The sequence below is a fragment of the Pelobates fuscus genome, chromosome 1 (genome assembly GCF_036172605.1).
Source record: "Pelobates fuscus isolate aPelFus1 chromosome 1, aPelFus1.pri, whole genome shotgun sequence".
In the NCBI taxonomy this organism is placed as follows: domain Eukaryota; kingdom Metazoa; phylum Chordata; class Amphibia; order Anura; family Pelobatidae; genus Pelobates; species Pelobates fuscus.
In genome coordinates, this window is record NC_086317.1 from 338387697 (window position 1) to 338410454 (window position 22758).

The 22758-nt window shown below is 40.2% G+C and overlaps 1 protein-coding gene across 1 annotated transcript in view; it reads right to left on the reverse strand.

Annotated features, from left to right (window-relative positions):
* Positions 1-18226, reverse strand: part of FARP1 (FERM, ARH/RhoGEF and pleckstrin domain protein 1) — a 194702-nt gene extending 176476 nt beyond the window's left edge. The window contains exon 1 of the mRNA XM_063425621.1: positions 17896-18226. The gene's annotated coding sequence lies outside the window, so the exon portion shown is untranslated. The remainder of the gene's footprint in view (positions 1-17895) is intronic.
* Between the last annotated feature and the right edge of the window lie 4532 nt (positions 18227-22758).

The window sequence follows — 22758 nt, forward strand, 5'->3', positions numbered from 1 at the left end:
TGTGTTCATACAGCGCAGCCTTTGCCCTCGCCACACAGTCATACTTTTTTCTCTCTCAGTTCATGCTCCCTCAATCCCAGGCGTCTCTTTGACACCTTTAATTCTCTTCTTCGATCTGCTGTGGCCACCTCCCAAACTAACCTTACAGCCGATAGCTTTGCATGCTGCTTTGACAAGATTGAACAGCTAAGGAAAGAGTTCTCCCCACCTTTCCGTTCTCTTTCTCAACCACACGTAGATCATGCCTTTCCTACCCTTCAGACTTTCGCCCCAACTACTGAACAAGAGGTGGCTGCGCTTCTCCTTTCTTCTCACCCCACCACGTGCCCCCTCGATCCTGTCCCATCTCACCTTATCAGATCTCTCTCCCCCTGTCTTGTGTCTTCCTTAACACACATCCTCAACTGCTCTCTCTCTTCTGGTGCTGTCCTTGCGGACCTTAACATGCCACTGTAGTACCAATCCTAAAAAAAAAAATCTCTCTCTTGACCCATACTCCCCCTCTAACTATCATCCCATATCCCTGCTCCCGTTTTCCTTGAAGCTTCTGTAAAGACTTGTCTTTACTATGTCTCACTTCCAATTCCAACTCTCTCCTTCAAGGAGCCCTTAATATTTCTGTATTTTTCCCAAAGCACCCAAAGTCAAAATTTCTAGGTTGTATATCTGTACAGCGCTGCCACATTTATTGGCGCTATAGTGTATTGTACAGTATTTGAGGGGTGCTTGTTTACATTTGTGTTTTAATACAGGGGTGTGTTTGTATGTGATGTTTGCTTGCAGGGGTGTGTCTGAATGTAATGTTCACTTTTAAATGTGGATGTACATTTGTGTTTGAGTGAAGGGGTATGATTGTATATTTTTATTTTATATGTAGGGGTCTGTTTGTATGTAATATTTGTGTTAGATTGTAGGAGCGTGCTTGTATGTTGTGCTGGTGTTTGACTGCTTGGATGTATGCACATACATACTTACACAGATATTCATGCACAGTAACACACAGATGCATATAAATAAAACGACACATACACACAAATTCATAGACACTGACACATACGGACATAAAACCACACAGCCTGACGTGTGCGTGCACGCAGACACAGAAGCACACTGTCATATATACACACACACACACACACACACAGATGCACACCCTGACACACAATTTTTTTTATTTATTTTTTTATCTCCAGCCACCCTCCTGTTAGCTTACCTTATGTGCTAGGAGGGTGGCTTGGAGTCCTGCTGCTGTAGTCATGCTCCTCTCCCTCTCATGTGGTCTCCCTGCAGGATGCTGGGAGGAAGTAACAGCCTGTCACTTTCTCCCAGCCGGCCAACGGTACAGGGGCCCGGTTCCGGTCTTAAAGGACCGCGGCACTCAACCGGGTCCCTGTTGAGCAGTAATGTTTCCCCGGTGCTATGAAATATTCTGCGGCACCCCAGCACACAGTTTGGGAACTGCTGCTGTATCCTATAGGAGTCAATTCAAAGTGCTAACCCATACCTATAAAGCACTGAACAATTCAAGCCCCTTAGAAACAAAAATAAACTATTTGTTCCCTTGGCATAATTAGGCAGACCAGAAATATACAAGACAAATGAGACTGGAACAATATTCTAGTAAATCTCATTTTATGCAACAAGAAAAGACCAGATATCATTAGTAGTAAGTAACATTCTCATATGTTACATATTGTTGGCATTAGCCTGGGGTAGATGTACACAATTTTCAAATGCACAGCGTAGACATAGGAAATAATAAAAACAGGAATATGTTACCTGAATGCATTAGCATTAAAAATTAACAAGGACTGACCTATAACAATATAATTAAGGATAATTTCCCAGGTTGGGTTTTAAGTGTGAATTCTACCAAAGTGCAGCAAAACATAATTAGTTTCATAAATGTATTGTGTCCCCTGCCACCAATCGTTTTTGTTCAGCTGCAGGCCACAGCTATACAGAAGAAAAATAACCAAGAGTGCCCAAATTGTAGGTCCACAGATGTTTTTAGAACTTCAATTCCCATGATGCCATGCCAACTGTTATCAGAAAGAGTCAAATAAGCTGAATTACTTAAAACCTCTGGAGAGCTATTTTGTGGGCACCCCTGCTCAGGAAGCAGTTGGCCAAGTGAAACTGTTACTATTTAGAAGTTAGGAACATTCAAAACACCAAAATCACTTAAAGGAACACCCCAGACCCCTAAAGCACTTTATCTTACCAAAAGGCTTTATGTGTTAAGAGTTTGTCCTCTTTTTTTCCATTCTGCAAAAAGTGTAGATTTCAATAGAAATTTACACTTTTCTAAAATTATATTGCTCACACCACTTTGTCTTTCAAGCAGACAACCGCTCCTGTTACTTCCTGGTTTGGTTAGCACAGTGGAACTAAACTCAAAAGAGAGCAATTGTACAGTGCACCTGCCTTGCAAAGACTTTTCATTGAGCTGCATTGGGAAGTCTGATTGGCCAGCCACAAAAATGTCTGGGCGAGGTTAGAAGGTGAGAGTTGCAAAGGCTGCAGACAAGAGAACTGCAGCTTTACAAACTGTTTTTTGATATACACCCAATGTAAAAATGCATGCATGTTTTTATTTGGTCTATATCAACTAAACAGTATTTTTTATTTATATTGTATTTGGTCAATGAAGTGGTCTGAGTGCAGTGGCCCTGTAGATTTAACCCTGCAATGTAAAAACACTGCCATTTTGTACAAATGGCAATGTTAACCTTGAAGATTTAAACACACCTCTAATGACTGTCATACAGGCAACCACTACAGACACTTACACTTTAACAATCAAAAATCGTCCAGGAGATGTTCAACATCCATAAGGACAGTTAACGTCATGAAATACTGCTTTAATACCCCTATTTAATACCCTACTTCATTTATTTAAATTAAATTTATTTAATACCCTACTTAACGCCAGATGCGACTAAGGTGTTGGTCCATTCCACTGTCCTTTCTCGCCTTGACTACTGTAATCCGCTTCTCAGTGGTCTTACGTGCTCCCAACTTGCGCTGTTACAGTCCATAATGAATGCGGCGGCGAGGCTCTTCTTCCTGTCCGCCTGCACCTCCCATGCCTCACCCTTCTGTCAGTCCCTACATTGGCTTCCTATAAAATATAGAGCTCGATTTAAAATTCTGGTCCTTGCTTTCAAATCTCTACATAATGCTGCTCCTACCTATCAATCCTCCCTTATACACAAGTATGTCCCGTCTAGGCCCTTACGATCTGCTGAAGACTTGCGTCTATCTTCTGTCCGTACTCCCACCTCTGATGCTCGCCTTCCAGATTTCTCGAGGGCTGCACCGTTCCTGTGGAACTCGCTTCCCTCCTCCGTTAGATGCTCACCCAGTTTCCACTCCTTGAAAAAAAATTGTTAAAAACCCGCTTCTTCATAAAAGCTTATCAATTAAAATGTTAAGAGCTCCTGACTGATTCCTCTCTTGCAACTGTCATTAGTCTAATACGATCCTTACCTTTGTGTGTCATTTTACCCCACTCCCTCTAGCATGTAAGCTCATTGAGCAGGGCCCTCAACCCCTCTGTTCCTGTGTGTCCAACGTGTCTGGTTACAACTACATGTTTGTTCGTCCACCCACTGTAAAGCGCTGCGGAATTTGATGGTGCTATATAAATATCATAATAATAATAATAATACATAAAATTAACTTAATCTGTTCTAATTAAGTCAGCAATAAAGGAATAATATACTATAGTGACCTTTTGATGTATACTGTACCAAACACAAAAGCACTTATACTTGCAGAAGCCCATACATGCAGAGTCAAAAAGAATGTATTTCCTAACTCAATTGGTCCACTCATTAATCCATTATTTCACCAGGAATCACTCTATTACTCTACTCTCTCACAGAAACTCTACGTCGTTCTTTGGCATACTGTAAAGTAAAAATATTTGCTTTACAGTTAAATATACTATTTACTGTTCACAAGTGGAAGCTAAACATATTTTCAGTTTTCCCATTTTAAATGATGTGGTACTTGGTCAGATCTGATGCAATGTACAGCACAACCAAGTATAAGTCAGGCTAACTGAAAAAAAAACTAGACTTCATACCGTTTGAGATTATATATATATATATATATATATATATATATATATATATATATATAAATAAAATTATAAATTGTGATTTAACATGCATACACAATCATGAAGATAAAAAAATAAAAATAAACCAACATATTAATTTCCCAAAAAAGCTTGCAGTAAATCCTTGTAAAAGGAAGTTGTATCCTGTGACCTAACCCTCTCTGTTGTGGGAAAGTTTACTTTAAAAAAATGATTAAAAAAAAAGAATAAAAGAAATGGACAGCATTAGTATGCATAGACAGAAAAAACAAGTCATGAACTATCAGGTAGCGTCACTGATCAGCCCATTATATCACTGACACTGTTGGTGCACTGCAAGAGGCAAAGCCAAGTCACCATGACAACAGACTTTGGGGAGAAATTTTTTTTTGTAAAGTGAATTTAGAATATAAATATTAAATAACTTGTAGGAAGACACCAGCAACAAGTCTCAAGTGATCAAAACATTCTATTTTTCTCTTAAAATACCAGATACCAATTTCTAAAAAGAAACAAAAAAATAAATAAAATTTAAATAAAAAACAAAACCCACAACACTATTTCCTTATTCCAACACAAATAGTAAGATAAGCTAGGCAACATGCAAATTGGTGTTTCCTATTATGTGTTTCAAATTCTTTATCATGCACAGCAAATTAGAAAATGACATGCACTACAGAGCCACAGTGGCTACTTTATCATCTTTATATTAGAACAAAGTTACTATCTTATGACATTGCCAGTAGATTGCTTGCACTTAGACTACTGATCCTTCATTTATAATACTCTGGGCACACGCACACTTTCCACATACCGTATATACTCTAGTATAAGTGGACCCGAATATAAGTCGAGACCCCTAATTTTACCCCCCAAAAATGGGAAAACGTATTGACTCGAGTATAAGACTAGGGTGGGAAATGCAGCAGCTACTGGTAAATTTCTAAATAAAACTATATCCCCCAAAAATTATATTAATTGAATATTTATTTACAGTGTCGGTATATAATGAATGAAGTGTAGGAGTGCAGAGTGTGTTTGTGTGTCTGGATGCAGAGTGTGTTTGTGTGTCTGGATGCAGAGCGTGTTTGTGTGTCTGGATGCAGAGCGTGTTTGTGTGTCTGGATGCAGAGCATGTTTGTGTGTCTGGATGCAGAGCGTGTTTGTGTGTCTGGATGCAGAGCGTGTTTGTGTGTCTGGATGCAGAGCCTTGGTGGAGGGTGGGCATTTTTATTATTTTTTTTAATTATTATTTTAATATTATTATTTTTTTATATATTATATTTTATTTTAAAATTATTATTATTTTTAATATTATTATATTTTATTTTTATTTTATTTAAATTTGTATTTATTTATATTTTTTCGTCCCCCCTCCCTGCTTGTTAGCTGGCCAGGGAAGGGGGGCTCTCCTTCCCTGGTGGTCCAGTGGATGGGCTGTAGGAGGGGGCTGGCAGGAAGCTGTAACTTACCTTCACAGCAGCTCCTGTCAGCTCCCTTCTCTCTCCTCCGGTCGGCTCCCCTGTCAGTAAGTCTCGCGGCTCTCGCGAGACTTGCAGAGGGAGCAAGTCTTAAGGAGTGGCCACTTGGAGGTGTCCCTACAGGCAATGTAAACACTGCATTTCTCTGAAAAGGCAGTGTTTACATGAAAATACCTGAAGGGAGCTATTATACTCACCAGAACAACTACATTAAGCTGTGGTTGTTTTGGTGACTATAGGCTGGTGAAATAGCTCAGTGGGCTAATGCATCAGCAGAATCAATTCTTAACCCTTGGGTCGCAGGTTCATCCCGGCAGGGTTGACTCAGCCCTTCATCCTTCTGAGGTAGAGTAATCTGAATGTACCTTTCCTGGTTAAATACTTTGTTATTATTAAATAAACTGAACAGTGTGCCCCAGTGACTTATTTTTATAAAAGTGCAATTTCAAAATAAATTTTCACTATATATATATATATATATATATGTCCTAAGTTGCAACCTCACAGCACTCAGACAGCTCGGAGGGTGATGATCTTACTTTGAGTAATCACATTGAAAGAGTTTCAGTTGTTCTCTTTGAGAAGCTTTCTATTAGCGCAGTATGGCAAATTACGTGTATAATATATATATATATATACACACACACACACCGGAAAACCTGAATGCTTCTCAACGAGAAGGCCTGAATTGGCTCAGGAGATCCTCACTATTGTACAGAGGAGCTACTGCAAGAACCTCTTCACTGCTGGATTAGAGGTAAGAAACTTTGTTGGGTTTTCCCCCTGCATCTTATTAAACATTCCAGTATTTTAAAGAAGTGCATTTTTCCTTAACTTTCAGAGTACTCTTAAACATACCATCCTTATCAAGTCCAATACATGTAAACTAAGTGCCTAGAAACATGGTCATGATCTCACACATGATTCCAAGGGAATAATCAAAAGTAAAGTCAAGCACAATTTCCCTAAAAATGTTATGTCATTTGTAACAGTGTTCCAATTAATTTCCTACTGTGACAAAAACCAACATAAACATCCCAAAGCAATTAACTCTAGCAGCTTTAATCGGTAACACATTTCCCTAAACATTCTTCTCCTACGTGGCACTAACCTTTGTCTACGTCTAAGACCATCTGTTTCCCACCTATATGTTATATTACTATGTAAGGAGGGAAAAGCTCTGAAAATGAGTTCCTCCTGAAATAATGATATCATAAACTCCAGGTCTGCAAAGGGGATTTATAGTACTTTTGGATTTGGCTCAATTTCACTTATTACATTAATGCTTGAAACAATAAAACAGAAGGGATGGACAAAATAAAGTTAAATACATTTTCAAAAATGATCAAGAAGCTAATATTGAGCAGGCCTTCCTATTGCATTCAGTCGTGCTTCAGTCCTGCTGTTATACAATTTAAACTTTGTTTAGTCTATTGTAGGAGTTAAAAATAGGTTTTATAGTATTATTATAAGTTGTATATTTTGAGTTTTTTTGTTGCTACAATCAAATTTGGCTACTGTAATAGATGCATTGTAACAATGTCAGCTACAATAAATATATCTGCACAAAAGAACTGATGCTTTCTTCAATGCATTATTACAGCAAGTTTCTAAGTGATGCTCAGATGGCTAGTGAAAGGAAGAGGAGTTTAACATCCTACCTAGGGTCGGTAAGGTACTGCTTCCCGCCTCTACTACTTCAAGCACATCAAGTCTTGCTGTCCAATGCTAGCTCACTGGCTGAGCGCATCAGCTGATCACTCTCAGCCAATGAGCTAAGCCCTGCACTGGAATTAGCTGAGAACAGTGAGCTTCTGTCTTCCTGCTTGAAGTGGTGGGGGTGGAGAGCAGTGCCGGTGGACCCTAGGTAAGAAGTAAAACTGCTCTATAATGGTTTGACTACTTTCATGGGGAAAGAGGTGTGCCAAGGGCACTATAACCACTACAGCACCATCAAAAAGACAGACCATAACATGCAAACTAAATCAACCACCACAGTACTATACATGTTTACAGTAGAGAATGCGTATGAATGGGCCATGGAGCATTGACACTTCCCTGAACACAAAAATACTAAGGAGACTTTTTTTATATTTGCATCTTCTGCAATTTTCACTCCAATAGCATTGAGGGTATGAAACTGAAGTGTTTTAGGGTTTACTTTAAGCATTTTATGCCTCTCACAGTGAAAGCCACTGAGATTTTTTTTTATGGATCATTAAAGCTAAATTGACTATAAAGATCTAATTTTAAATGAATAATCTACGCTGTGTGTTATTACACTAGAGCAGAGATTACTTCACTTCGGACAGGTAGTTGTAATGTATACGACAGTTGCAAACCCGCTTGTTGCACAGATTTATGGATTCTTGAGTGTCTCTGGAAATAATCTGTTTAAATTGGACAGGCTGTTAAATACAGAATGGCCAATTTGGCAATCTTCTTTCAGTCCCAAATGTAAACTATCCTTGTAAAGGCAACACCTTAAAACAAATTACTAAGGGCTCAGTGCAAGGCTTTGTAATGGGGTGTGCTTAAGCTGTCATTTTAAATATGTTGTTTAGAATCAGGTCACATCTATGTTAACAGCATAATCTAAATAGTAATTATTCAATGCAAATTAAGTGCCTAGCTTTCAGGATAGGTTTCCTGGCAGTGAACATGTTCCCAGAATGTGATATTTTAAGTCAAATATGTCCTAGGTAGAAAAATAGCATGTGTAATACTTAAAAGGGACACTATAGGCACCCAGACCACTTCAGCTCATTGAAGTGGTCTGTGTGCAATGTCCCATCATCCTTAACCCTGAGCATGTAATTATCACAGTTTTTATAAACTGCAATAATTACCTGCTAGGGTTAACTCCTCTAGTGGCTGTCTACCAGACCGCCACTAGAGGGACTTCTGATCGCATAAATGATTCTGGATGCACTCACGGTATGCATAAGGACTTCCAGCATCACCGGAATCCCCACAGGAAAGCATTGAATAATGCTTTCCTATGGGAAAATCCTAAAGAGAGAGCGGCCACTACCGCGCATGCGCATTAGATCTCCCCCGCCAGCGTTAGAGCGTGGGTGGAGCAGAGACACATCGGCACTGGACCCCGGTAAGTGACGGGGAGAAAGCCTTGACAGGGGAGGAAACTATAGTGCCAGGAAAATGCCAGGAAAATGAGAAAAAGGGAATTGGGGGCACACCCAGAAAATGCATTTCTCAGCAATAGTGCTGCCATAAAGCCCAAAATGTATACAAATTCTGATTGAGGAACAGCATGTGCACAAAAATGCAGTTTTTACAATTTACAAGGCTACTTAAAATCACCTCTCACCAAACAAATAAAATAAGTGGTAATGCAAAATGAACAAAAAAAAGTGTATTATATTAATCTGTGATTTTTATCACATTAATTTTTCATTATATATTCACTATGCTCTTACAACAGATTAAATACACTATGTTTGTGGGTGCACTGTTCCATAATCTGTATTTCATCCTTAAAGGGACACTGTAGGCACTATACCCATTTCATTTCATTCAGTGTGAAACCCTGGCTTCCCATAGCTACATCTACATTGGAGGGGGAGGGGCAGACGCTAAGGCAGAGATTACACACTTCCTTCTAGTCATGCGGATTCATACCTGAATGGGCACCGTGATAGCCTAAAAGCCATCAGCTGACATTCTCAGTCAATCACAGCTGCCCATTGCTGCTCATGCTAATGCTTCCTAGTTTGAGCAGCACACATTGCTGGGTACCCTTGTACAGCATTAGTACATTAAAAACACGAACACTGAATGAAAGGATGGCACAGGGGACTCAATACACATCAATAAGATAAAACAGTTACAGTGCCTACAGTGTCCCTTTAATACAAACAAATCTCAGGCACCAAGACAAAATTGCTAGTCGCCATGGCGAGGAGTTGTGATCTTCTTGCTCTGCTGCCTTGCACGACACTTGGTGATGCCGAAGCTGGAATATGACATCACTCAGGGCCTGGCCTCAAACAGTGCGTTAGGGAGCAGGGCAAGAAGTGCTTTGAAGATGACTGCAGCCCCACTGGACCCCAGGGAAAGGATGGGAAGCTGGGTGGACTTAAATTGAATTAAAACAACTTATGCTCATTGGACTAAGCAAAAGATTTTATCTATACATACATCATCTATGCAGTAGTTGCTATGGAAACTCCCTAGTCAGTTTTTCTAGCTCTGGCCAGGGAGTATAGGAACAGAGTGCCATGACGTCACTCCTTTCAGACGCCAGCAAGTAAGTAGCATGCCAAAATCACTGACAAAATGTGCCCTGCTTGGAGATGCCAAGTAGGGCAAATCAAAGCAGAGACTAGGTAAAGCGAAAGGAGCGGAGGAGAGCCCAGAGGTGGGTGTTACACCCACAAAGCGGCACTGGAACCGAGGAAAAGCGAGTCAATCAATATAAATTTACATTGAATACACCATGTATTATATTTTATTTACTAATTATAGTCACAGCAAGGGGTGTTCAGCCTTAATTTTGTCATTCCGAGTTCAATTCACTACAATTGGAAACGGATGGGGCTATAGACTAAAGTGAGAATTGTTAGGAATTCAAAGCGAAATCAAAATACATTTCACATTTAAGACCAGAGTAGTTGAACTGTAAGTTGAACAGACGAATAATTTTTGCACTACTTTGGCCTTAAAATTTGCTTTGACGTATTTTTAATTCCTTACAGTTCTCACTTTAATGAATAACTCTGTTAGGGTAGGGGGGAAAAAACTACAAAAGCCTTCCAAGATCTATGTAACTGTGTTACACTCATACACCACACATTCTAGTGTTCCTAGAAAAGAATGACTGCAGGGTAGGAAAGATACTTGTGAGCAGTCGCATTGAAATAGCAAACCTCCCATCTCGCAAATGGCCCCTAGTGATTTCTCACAGACACGCTCACATCTCTGTTATCTCATATGTTCTAGTAGTAACCTGTCTGCCAGAAGGCTATGTGTATATGCTTCACCTTTGTTGCTCAATCAGTTAGCACATGATTTTCAATCAACCTGGTTTCTGTGGTCTTTCTTCATAACCCCATTAAAAAGGATTGTCTATTCAGTCATAAAAAAAAAACTAATCTTTAAGGATCCATTTCCAAACTGGCATAACCCACTTAAAGGACAGCTGTCACCTCAAAACTTTTTTTTTTTTTTTTTTTTTAATACAATAAGCCTTTCAGCAAATTTTCAAAATGAAATAGATTTTTTTTCCTTTTTTTTTTTTTTTTTTTAACATGAAGTATATATGGCAAGATCCTTCAGCCATATCCATGCACCTTGGGTCAGACCGTGTCTAAAAATCGTCTGTCTTTATAGTTTAACCTGCTTCTATGCTTCTAACCTGGCTTTCAAACACTGTCCGACCCAAGGTTTATGTATACGGCTGAAAGATGCAGTTGTATACTAAATGCAAGCATGGGTTTCTAATTTTTACATATACTCATTAAAAAAAAAATTCGTTTCTAAAAAGTTAGAATTATTATATCAAAAAAAGTTGACAAGGTAACAGTTGACAAAAATAACTGGCTGTGTGGAACTATCTAAATAGGCAGATCTTTATGGATCAGATTGTTATCTGTGCAAAGTGTAACATTTTTTTCCTGAGGGTTTAGCGTAAGCCACAAATCATCGCCATGAGCTACCTGTACTTACATATCGTGTTTCTCTCTCATCTTCAACGTAAAGATGATAACCATCATAAAAAAATATTTGTGTTAGAATATGCCGTCTCCTACATTTTGTATAATTATTGAAATTTCGGAAGAGATAACTTGTCTACCTTTCTCGCTCCCAGTTTCTGACAGCCACCTTATTACACTGTGGGTCCCAGACAATGCGCTCTATATTACTACTGTCCATTGCTTTTCAAAATTGTGAGCTCTCTCTGCCACCAGCATTTTAGGTCACTGGAATTTTGAGACTAGGAAAGCTGGCGACTTCTTTAACGCTTTTAATATACCCAAATTTATTTTAGTGTTAAAAAAAATGGTACAACAGATTTTTTAAAAATACATTTTAAAAAAAAATATTAAAATGTTTTAATAACTTATCCTTTAAGAAATGCATTCTCATGGCTAATACTAAAGTGGATCAGTCAATTTCAAAGGTTTTTTTTTACATTTGCTTATTCCCTCTATTTACGTAAATATAAATTGTGAGGTGTGAAAATAATATTTAATGTAGAAAGGCACACTGCTTTATCCTGCAACCGGGCAGCTGCATCTTAGCTCCCTGTCATTCATTGCTATATTCTCTGTCGCATGGCAGTTAGAATAGAGAAATAAGACATCCAGGTATATTTACTAAGGAACAATTTAAACTGAAATTCAGATTTAATGCTAGAGTCGTCAAACTGAAAACAGCGGACTTTTCCAGTTCTGATATTTTGAACTGGCATTTAGAATTCACTTTTAATGTTCACTTTAGTGGATAACCCTGATTTCCGCCCCCGATTTCCGCTATTAATATGTATAGAGAGTGTGAGCCTGTACCAAACTAGAATGTGATGTCATTTACTAAATATTTAAAATATGATTTTAAAAAAGTCTAACACACGTTATGGGTGGTTTTCTATGTTTTATTGAAGTGTGTAATTTCCAAACAAGTAACTGACCCCTTTAACTAAAAATAAAATACTGGTATTTGATATTTTAGATTTCTGTGCTAGGTCCCCTTTAAAATACATGCACAACTCCAGAAAACCCTTGTTTTCTACTCCCTATTGTTTTTGTAGCTGGAACACATTGTAATTACACGCTTTTACGTCTTCTGATAATACTTTTTGTGAGTAGCAAATTAAGAGAGTTAGGTTACCTATCGTCTATTAACTCTGTGTTGGGTTGCGGATTATAGGTTTGTTTGAGCAGGGTCCTCATTTACTTATTGCTCCTATAACATTTTGTAATTGTCTGATTTAGTGTTAAATTTCCCCTTACTATAATATTGTAAAGCGCTGCGGAATAAGTTGGCGTTATATACATGACAATAATAGTACCAGAGCTCAAAATTTCATTTGATGTGTTCACAGCAGTGGATTGTAACCTGGTACCATTTTTGGTCTTTACTTAAAGGGACACTAGTCACCTGTGCAACTACATGTATTCCGGGCCCTATAGTGTTAACATCACCATCTAGCCCCCCTGGGCCCCTAATGCCTCAATAAATATAGTAAAAATCTTACTGTATTCAAGCGAGAAGCTCTAACTCTGCATGCTGTTAGACTCAGGAAAAACAAGCAGTCTGCTGACATGTGATAGCCTGATCCAATCACAGTGCTTCCCCATAGGATTGGCTGAGACTGACAAGGAGGCAGATCAGGGGCAGAGCCAGCATGATTCAAACACAGCCCTGGCCAATCAGCATCTCCTCATAGAGATGAATTGAATCAATGAATCTCTATGAGGAAAGTTCAGTGTCTGCATGCAGTGGGAGGAGATACTGAATCACAGGATGCTAGTGCACAGCAGATCTGAGTGGATGGAGGCATATTATGCCTCCATCAACTTAGAAGTCCCTCTGGTTCACTCTGAGTGACTGCAACTGGAGGTGTTCCTAGCTTTCAATGTAAACACTGTATTTTCTCAGAAAATGAGAAAGGCTGCAGGGAGCTATAGTTCTCACCTGAACAACCTCATTAACCCCTTAAGGACCAAACTTCTGGAATAAAAGGGAATCATGACATGTCATGTGTCCTTAAGGGGTTAAGCTGAAGTTGTTCAGGTGACTATAGTGTCCCTTTAATGACACCAAGTCTGGAGCAAAGTTCTCAAAGTGCAGAAAACAACCATTTGTTTTGATGAAGGTTGATCCACTTGGAGACTTGTCAGCACTATTTTGTCCATCTCTCCTTTACATTTTGTGGAATTTAACACCAGAAGAACACAAGGAGAGTGTTGTCTCAACATCCCATAGATTAAAACGGAGCCTCTGTATTTACCACTTGGTTTATTTGCATTAATAACATTCCCAGATTTTTTTTCTTTTCATACAAGGAATATATGCTCTACTGTAGACCTTTATTGACAAAATATATCATAAGTGTATTTGTCAAGATCTGCGTTCTTTCCCTATATTACAAAACGATAGGATTGTGGGTGTTTTAAAAAAAAAAAAAAAATCTGTGTTTAAACAAAATCTTTCCTAAAAGCGTACTGAAATTTTAAAACTGAATACACTGCATTTTTTTTTTTAAAACTAATGGGGTTGTTGGGAAAAGGCACTCTTTGGAAAAATATATACATAAAGCTACATGGATGTGGTGAAATATGTGTATTATAGAAGGGGTGCGCAAAAGGTAGATGCCTCGATGTTATGGAAGAATCAACTTTTTTCACCCCTGTATTATAGCTATGGGCACTTTATTAAAGGACCACTCTAGGCACCCAGACCACTTCAGCTTAATGAAGTGGTCTGGGTGCCTGGTCCAGCTAGGGTTAACCCTTTTTTATATAAACATAGCAGTTTCAGAGAAACTGCTATGTTTATATAAGGGTTAAGCCAGCCTCTAAATCCTCTAGTGGCTGTCTCATTGACAGCCGCTAGAGGCGCTTGCGTGATTCTCACTGTGAAAATCACAGTGAGAGCACGCAAGCGTCCATAGGAAAGCATTGTAAATGCGACCGGCTGAATGCGCGCGCAGCTCTTGCCGCGCATTCAGCCGAAAGGGAGGATCGGAGGCGGAGAGGAGGAGGAGAGCTCCCCGCCCGGCGCTGGAATAAAAGTAAGTTTTAACCCTTTTCTCTCCCCAGAGCCGGGCGGGAGGGGGTCCCTGAGGGTGAGGGTACCCTCAGGGCACTATAGTGCCAGGAAAACAAGTATGTTTTCCTGGCACTATAGTGGTCCTTTAACAAGAAATATACAGCTGCTCAAAGAGAATTCACCAGTTTACCATAAATGTTAAACCGTTGCCTGACACACTCTGCCGTAATGGCAAAATAAGCATGAAAATAAAATCAACTAATTCAAAAAGAAGCAATAAGTAGATCTTTTTACACCATTTCCATCAATGGGCCATTAAACTGCCTGCAGCTTACTAAATCTTTCCAGATGACAGACTGTGAAATTCCTTTACTTTCCTTAAAAAATGGCTACTTTGTAAAAATTACCAGCTAGCAGAAGACAAAGACCACATACACTCCAGAATATTGCAATGCTTACATTACTAAATGAGCAATATTATACCAGTTAAAAAAAAAATAAAAAAAATGTCCAGCACCAGTATTTAACCTAGCTTGATATAAGAGGGGGGTTTATTTACAAGGGCGGATTAAAGACTGCCTAGGACTGGCATATAACATGTTATATTGCTGGCATTTCACAGTTGGAACACAAACCCAGTACTTATTGCTATCATTAAGATGGCATCGCAAGGGGTCATGGTCCCTGCTGTGACCCCATTCTATTGAAATTAGAGTTAGGAATGCTTCCCTTAGGATAACCTTAATTAAGAGGTTGCCTTGCTTGTTCTAGCACGTCCTGGGCCACTTTAATATGCTGTGCAGTTGTTTTCTATCAAAAACTGGATTTTCCTTCGAGTTTTCAAACCAATTGTCATTTCACGAATCTTACACCCTTTAAAACTAGAGATAGTGCAATTCTGTCATAACAAGACAGCAATAAAACATCCAGTATCACAAACTAATGTAATACTCATTTAAAATTACAGGGCATTATAAAGCTGCAAGTGTAAAAAGGTTGGGTAATGCATATTAGCACCTGGTCTAGGGATGAGATTGTGAGCCTTATGAATACAGTCCTTCAACCTTTTTATATAAGGATTTGGAGTGTTGTGATTTATAGCAGTTCTTTTGGTCTAATATTTGCAATACACTAGTGAATTCACGACAAGACGCATTTCAGCAAATAACTCTGACCGTGACGTTTAAAATAAAATGAAAACAGTTTAAATAAACTATGAAAATAAATTAACAAAACTGAGCTGGAGTCAGGAGTTCTCAAGTTAAACCTCTGCCGGTGAGCTGAGAGATTTTATAACATGCTGCCATGATAAAAGATGGAGCTGAAATCAAGGAAATATTGCTACAAGCAAGCAAGGCAATCAATTTATCTGAATTCAGACATGTTCTACTGAGCATGGCCTGGTCTGTTGTACCAAGGACCCCAACAAATTTATGTTTTCCCTTTATGATAAAATTATCAGTATGATTATAATTACCTAGGTGCACATTGCCAACTCAGCCCTTTGTACACACACCTTCAGACAAACCATTATTATTGTTATCAATTATTTACATAGCACAGAACAAACTATGCAGCCATAAAGTTTACTAAACTAACAGACACAGACTAATACCGCATCTTATGATACTGAAGGGGCTATACTAAGAGTGGTGTCATTTTCTAACAAAAAACTGCAATTTAGTTAGAAAACATTTACTTAGAAAATCTACTTTTAACATGTACAGCTTCAATTTGCTGTGAACAATCAAAGTATCAGTAAAACTTATCTAGATAAACAAGCAAAGCTTGGAACCAACACAAGTTCCTTTGAAAGCCAATACTTATCTATGGTAAGTCCCCATTTTTCCAGTTGGATAGTTAAAGCCTTTGAGATAAAGGATGGCTTTCAGTTTTTTTTCAGTATAGGATAATTTAATAATGTTTCAGGAACTGCCAAGATGTAAATAAAACCACAGTTATTATGTCAAATATACTGATCTATACTTAATGTAACTAGGTTTGAGCAATGCGGAGGCCAGATTTTGACCAGCAGACTGTGCAAAGTAAACAGGTTTAGACCTAAGGACTTGTAGTTCTGCAACAGCTGGGGGTCCACTTTTCAGATCCCTCTGGCCTACGTCTAATTGGAGTAAGCGATAAAGGCCCTGCTCAAATGGTGTTCTAATAGCAAGTTAGGGGTACAGTTGTAATGAGCTATGGGATATGACCTCCTGATTGAATGTAATTGATCAATTGGTATTTTTAACATTTTGTACAATAAAAAATAAAAAAGGATTGGCTTTTTCCCAAGGTACCAAAAGAAAAAAAAAGAAAAAAAAAACACGTTGCTTAAGACTACAAATAACTTGAACAACAACAAGGAAGCAGTTAGTGTAAAGCTGATGTGGATGCAGTCACATGTAGAGTGACAACACAAGTATCAATGCCAAAATCCCCACCTACTGGGAGGATCACTCAGCAACCTATCACAAAGAAAAAAAAAAAAAATACAGTGACAATACCACAGGTGCATCCAACTCACCAAACAAAACAGCTCCATGGAAAAATAAAAATGTTACAGGACATAATATACAGTGCCATGTTCACTGATAAAGGAACACAAAGCATTACAGAGTATGTATGTATGTATGTATTGAAAGAGCACACTATCCTGGAGGTCCCTTAATCACTTCAGTGACACTATCTTGAGATATGACCTATATATTGCCATACATACAGAGATGTAATACTTATACTGATCATTTATCATAAAAGGGGGATATAAATACATTTGGTGGGGCCCTTGGAACTACAGACCAGGCCACGTTCAGAAAACGAAAAAAAAACCTTACAAAGAGCTGCCTTGAGTGAACACTGTGCCTTTTAATTTGCCAGTTTAATAGCTACCCAGACAGCCTTCCTTCCTTAACAGTTCCAGCTCACTGAGATTGGAAATAAATCAGATTACAAAAGAGTTGAATCTCTAACAAGGGTTTTCTCGGTTATCTTCGCACAGAAGAGCAGAGATCAGAAACCCTTTAACCACTTGGGTACTGATTGTCTTTTAGGAAACAAAGCGCAGCCCTCTGGCACTCAGCTGGTTAAAAAAAAATGCATTCTTGATACATTGTAACATAATAAGCCATAAAAATATAGACACTATTTATTAACAATTCTTCTATAGATTTTTTATTTTTTTTTAAATACAATTTGGACATACAGTGAGTGGAATATTTATTACAAAGAAAACTTCCCATCAATACTTCATTCTCCCAGAGGCTTGCAGGCTCGGTTTGGCCAGGTATGGCTGTGAGAGGTCTGCTTTGTTCCTGGTAACAATCACTTTCAAGGTTACTCATCTTTTACCACAGCAGACAGTGCTATCCCTGGCTCAATGGAAATCAGACAGGCTCTCAGTGACCAATAACTTTCATTGTGTGCAAGGCTGGCTGGGACTCACCTACCCCGTTGGTTGTTCCTGCTCTGCTCTCATTCATCTGACTTACACCCCCCCTCCTTCCCGGATCTGCCCCCTCCCCCCTGCACAGCCTCCCTCCCCAGTGCCCTTTGTGCTGCCCCCCCCTCCCTTACCTGTGAGTGCAGGATCCCGGCTGTCTGCCTCCCTCCCTGTCTGTCTGTCTGTCTGTCTCCGGCTAGGCTGTGTAGCTGCTCGAGGTGGCTGGAGTTAGAGAGCAGGGGGGCAGCAGGAGGTAAGGGGGGTCTGCAGCCAGGCGGCCATTGTGCAGCCAGCACTGCCTTCTACCAAACAGGATTTCAGGGAGCCTGGGAGCCCTGCATGAGAGGGAATGGAGGAGGAGGAGGAGGGCTGGAGACGTGCACTGCTGCCTCCTTGTGAGCGGGAAGATGAGCCAAGCAGCAGCCGCTTTCCCCTCCTCCTGCCTTCTCCAAGCGCCCAAGCTGGCCGACTACCCCTCCCTCCAGACCCCGAGGGAGGAGAGACAGCGCACTGGACGGGAATCAGGGGTGGACATAGCGCCCTCTAGCGTCCACACAGCATCCATACACTCAGAGCAAGGGGGGCTGCTGTGGATATGGAAGCACCTAAACAGCTTTTACTGGTACATTACTGAGGAAGGGTTGGTTTTGTGCTTTTATATATATATATATATATTTATGTATATATATTTTTTTTTTACTGGAATAACATAATACTTAAAAGACAAGCTTTCAACAGTTTTACCTCTCTTCTTCAGGTCTGAAGCCACACACGCACACACGTTTTTTGATATAACGAAATTCCTTTTATATTTTTACTTTGTTTTGTTTTTTCATTTGGTAGTGTTTAAAGGGACACTATAGTCACCTGAACAACTTTAGCTTAATGAAGCAGTGTTGGTGTATAGAACATGCCCCTGCAGCCTCACTGCTCAATCCTATGCCATTCAGGAGTTAAATCCCTTTGTTTATGAACCCTAGTCACACCTCCCTGCATGTGACTTGCACAGCCTTCCATAAACACTTCCTGTAAAGAGAGCCCTATTTAGGCTTTCTTTATTGCAAGTTCTGTTTAATTAAGATTTTCTTATCCCCTGCTATATTAATAGCTTGCTAGACCCTGCAAGAGCCTCCTGTATGTGATTAAAGTTCAATTTAGAGATTGAGATACAATTATTTAAGGTAAATTACATATGTTTGAAAGTGAAACCAGTTTTTTTTTCATGCAGGATCTGTCAATCATAGCCAGGGGAGGTGTGGCTAGGGCTGCATAAACAGAAACAAAGTGATTTAATTCCTAAATGACAGTGAATTGAGCAGTGAAATTGCAGGGGAATGATCTAAAACTGCTTTATTTAGCTAAAGTGATTTAGGTGACTATAGTGTTCCTTTAATAGGTCCCCCACACCCTCATGGCCCCCCTCCCGCCGGGCTCTAGGGGGAGGAAGGGGTTAAAGGCGCGCACATTCAGTCACTCCATAGGAAAGCATTTCTCAATGCTCTCCTATGGACGGCAGCGTCCTCTCACTGTAAAAATCACAGTGAGAAGCACGGAAGCGTCTCTAGCGGCTGTCAATGAGACTGCCACTAGAGGCTGATTAACCCATATGTAAACATAGCAGTTTCTCTGAAACTGATATGTTTACAGCAGGCAGGGTTAACCCTAGATGGACCTGGCACCCAGACTACTTCATTGAGCTGAAGTGGTCTGGGTGCCTATAGTGGTCCTTTAACCATAACACACTTCCCGCTCCCAAAATCCTATATCAACCTAGAGGTGCATATTTTTTATAAATGGATGTGACTGCATTATGCTTTTATAAATATTTAGATATAATTTGCCATGATTGAAACGCCATGTTCAGGCATGATAATTCTCTTGGACTACAAGTTATTTTGAAATTCCCTTGGAGAGACGGAGACCCAAGTGATCTAAAAAGACCCTGATCTGTCTCCCAGCAGGTCTCCATGCCAAAAAGGGTCACAATGGACAGAATGGTCAAGCACACTGAGCAAAGTGAATGTGATTGACAGCTGACATGGAAACTTAAGGGTTATGATTCCCTTTCACACTCACCTCGCCCAATTAGCTTCATGCCGTCTCCTGTGAACTTCAGCCAATCTTAACTATACCTGCTCTGCACTCAAAAGTACATCTTAGGAGCAGTGCGGTGCAGTTTATGGGCAAGCTGGCCTGGTTGAGAGCTGCATGGGGCATGACTAGGAATCACAGGGAAAGAAAGGTCCCCCTCGCTCTCACTACTAATACACATACACTGTCAGTGAGTGTGTGCAAGTGAAGGTATGTCAAACACCCAGTTATTGGCACACACTGTTTAACCAACACACTGACAGAAACATTGAGATACACACGCTCTCACTGATTTGACACACATTCACTAAGAGAACGACACACTCACTCATTTGACACACACTGACAGACACACACTCACTCACAATTAAGTTATTTTCCCATGGTATTCAAAATGTCCAGTCTTTTTTAGTAGCCACTTAGTCACAATGTCTGGCCAAAGTTAGTGTTCATATTTATTAGCATTTTCTAAACAAAAACTACACTTTCACTGATGATCTCATCGTCATTGTATGTTTTACTGCTCTAAGACAAATATATTTGGTGCTTTAGTGGTTGCTGGGGGTAATAGGGACGGTAGTGGTTGTAGGTTAGGATTGGGGTTAGTGAGTGCAGGGGGGGATAAGGGCTGTTGTGGATGCAGGGGTTTACAGGTAATAGATGCAGAAGGAAGGGGCTGTAGTGAATGCAGGTAATAATAGGGGCTTTAGTGGGTGCAGAGGGAATAGGTGCTGTGGTGAATGCAGGGGAGGGATAAGGGCTGTGGTGGGTTCATGGGCTAATAGGTGCTGTAGTGGGTAGAGGGCTTATTAGGGTATATAGTCAAGGGGTCTGAGCAGGATATTTGCTGGTGGGCTCCCCCTGTCTTGGCCGCTCCTCCAGTTGCCTGAAGGTGGGGGCGCCCAGAGGAGCCCTGCCACAGTATGACAAGTTAGTTAGTGGGAACTGTGAAGTGTTTTCACAGAGTAAATACTGAAGCAATTGGGGAGTGGGGGAGGGGGGGTTTGACTGGCATGGTGAACGGTCACACATTTCATGAACTTCTGTACATTTTCTACATTCTAGCACTGTGGTGAGTGCACCTTAATCCTGACAACTCAGCTGACATACTGCAAACGTGGAGCACTTGTGGGTGTTAGCACTGCTTCCTTTTGTCTGCATTCCTGCTGGGGCAGCCCTGCGGCCATCTGTGGCCTACTTGGTGACTCTGGCATGAGGGAGGTGGGGATCCTGCTGCCCATGATCTACCAGCAGAAATTTTAGTGGAATGACTCCCCTGCACCTCTCCTTCCCCCTTGCTGGTGAGGGTTATCCCAGCATTTTCAGTTACAAACCATAGACTAGGACTGTCCTGGGCATATCTTGTGACGGAGCTCCCTGTACCACGGCTGGGTACCTCCGCCAAGCACACTTCCTAGTCATCACCGGGACACCAGTAGTGCTCTAACCCCTAGCTGCCTCAGCTGGGGTCCCGTCCTGGGTACAGCTCCAAGTGATTATGCTCTCCTGCAGAGAGTATAGCTCGTCCACCCAAACACTAGTCGCGTAAAGGGTGAAAATGAACTGCTATATTCAGACAAGGTACCCCCGACAATCAGCAGTCTGCTTTACTATGTCGTGCTTAGGTGTATTGATCTCCCATATACAAAAAAACAACCAAACAAACCTTCAGCCTACTAGCTATTGTGTGCAATGTACTTCCATGTTATTTTGTGTAATCCTCTGAATATTATGTCGCTGTAGGTATCTCATACCCTAGTGGATTGAGACAAAATCTTAAAATTTTAAAAATGAAGCAATGGGGTGCACTGCACCCTGTGTACCCCCCTTAGCTCACCCCTGGATGAATGGACAGCAAGGCTCAGTCCACTCTTCAGGATTTCATGGAGGCAGTATCATTCATTATAGGTGGATGGACTGGCCTGGCTTCTGATGTTACATACCAATACCGCACCTTTGTGCTGCAGCTATGAATTGGCAGAACACAATATAAATCCACACACAAAATCTACTGTTGAGGTAATGTAACTTGTTAAATCATTTGTAATATTCTATTAAAATAGTAACAATGGCTCAAGGAAAGAAATGGGGGGCAGGGGGGAAGGAACACACAGGATTCCACAGAGGGGCTACCAAAATCAATAAAAAAAATGTCCCACTAAAAAACTTAAACAGCTATATTGATACACTATAAGTGTATCCTACTCCTCTACAGCAGATTACTGAGAGATTTATTCCTGTAGAGCAGTGGCTCCCAATCCAGTCCTCAACCTCAACCACACCACCCCTAGGTAATCCCTAACTCCAGGACTGGTAAGGTGTACTTGATGACTTGGTTGGGAACCCCTGCTCTAAAGGAATACATCTTTCAGTAATGTGCAGGGATTTGCTTCACAGCAATCAATATCACAATAGAAGGTAATATGTGTATGAGTATTTTCAGAGCTATACAGTCATAAAACATTTATGTGCAGCATTTTACAGTTCCATAATGGGGTAAAAACTGAACAGAAACAACAAAGAAATAAATAAGTGTAGTGTGTGATTTAAAGGGATACTCTGCACCCTTAAAGCCCTTTTATAAATGAACCTTGTTACATCTCCCTGGCTTTTCTCTAAAGCTCCACGTCAAAAATGCTGGATGGTGTGTATGGATATTACACCACTCCAAATCAATAAAAATTTTCATAAAGTGTCTGTTACAGGATTATGTTTTTTTTTTTATTATCTTCCCCTATTTGTCCTCCAAGTTCACCCCATTGTATTTTTACTTTATTTTTTTCCCCACCTGTTCCTCCTTTTACTTTGAAAATCGTCTGTTTATGGTGCAAGACGTTCTTCCTATCCAGCACCATTTCAGTAGCCTGGCAGTTATGTGTTGTCATCTTCTGCCACACATGGCCAAC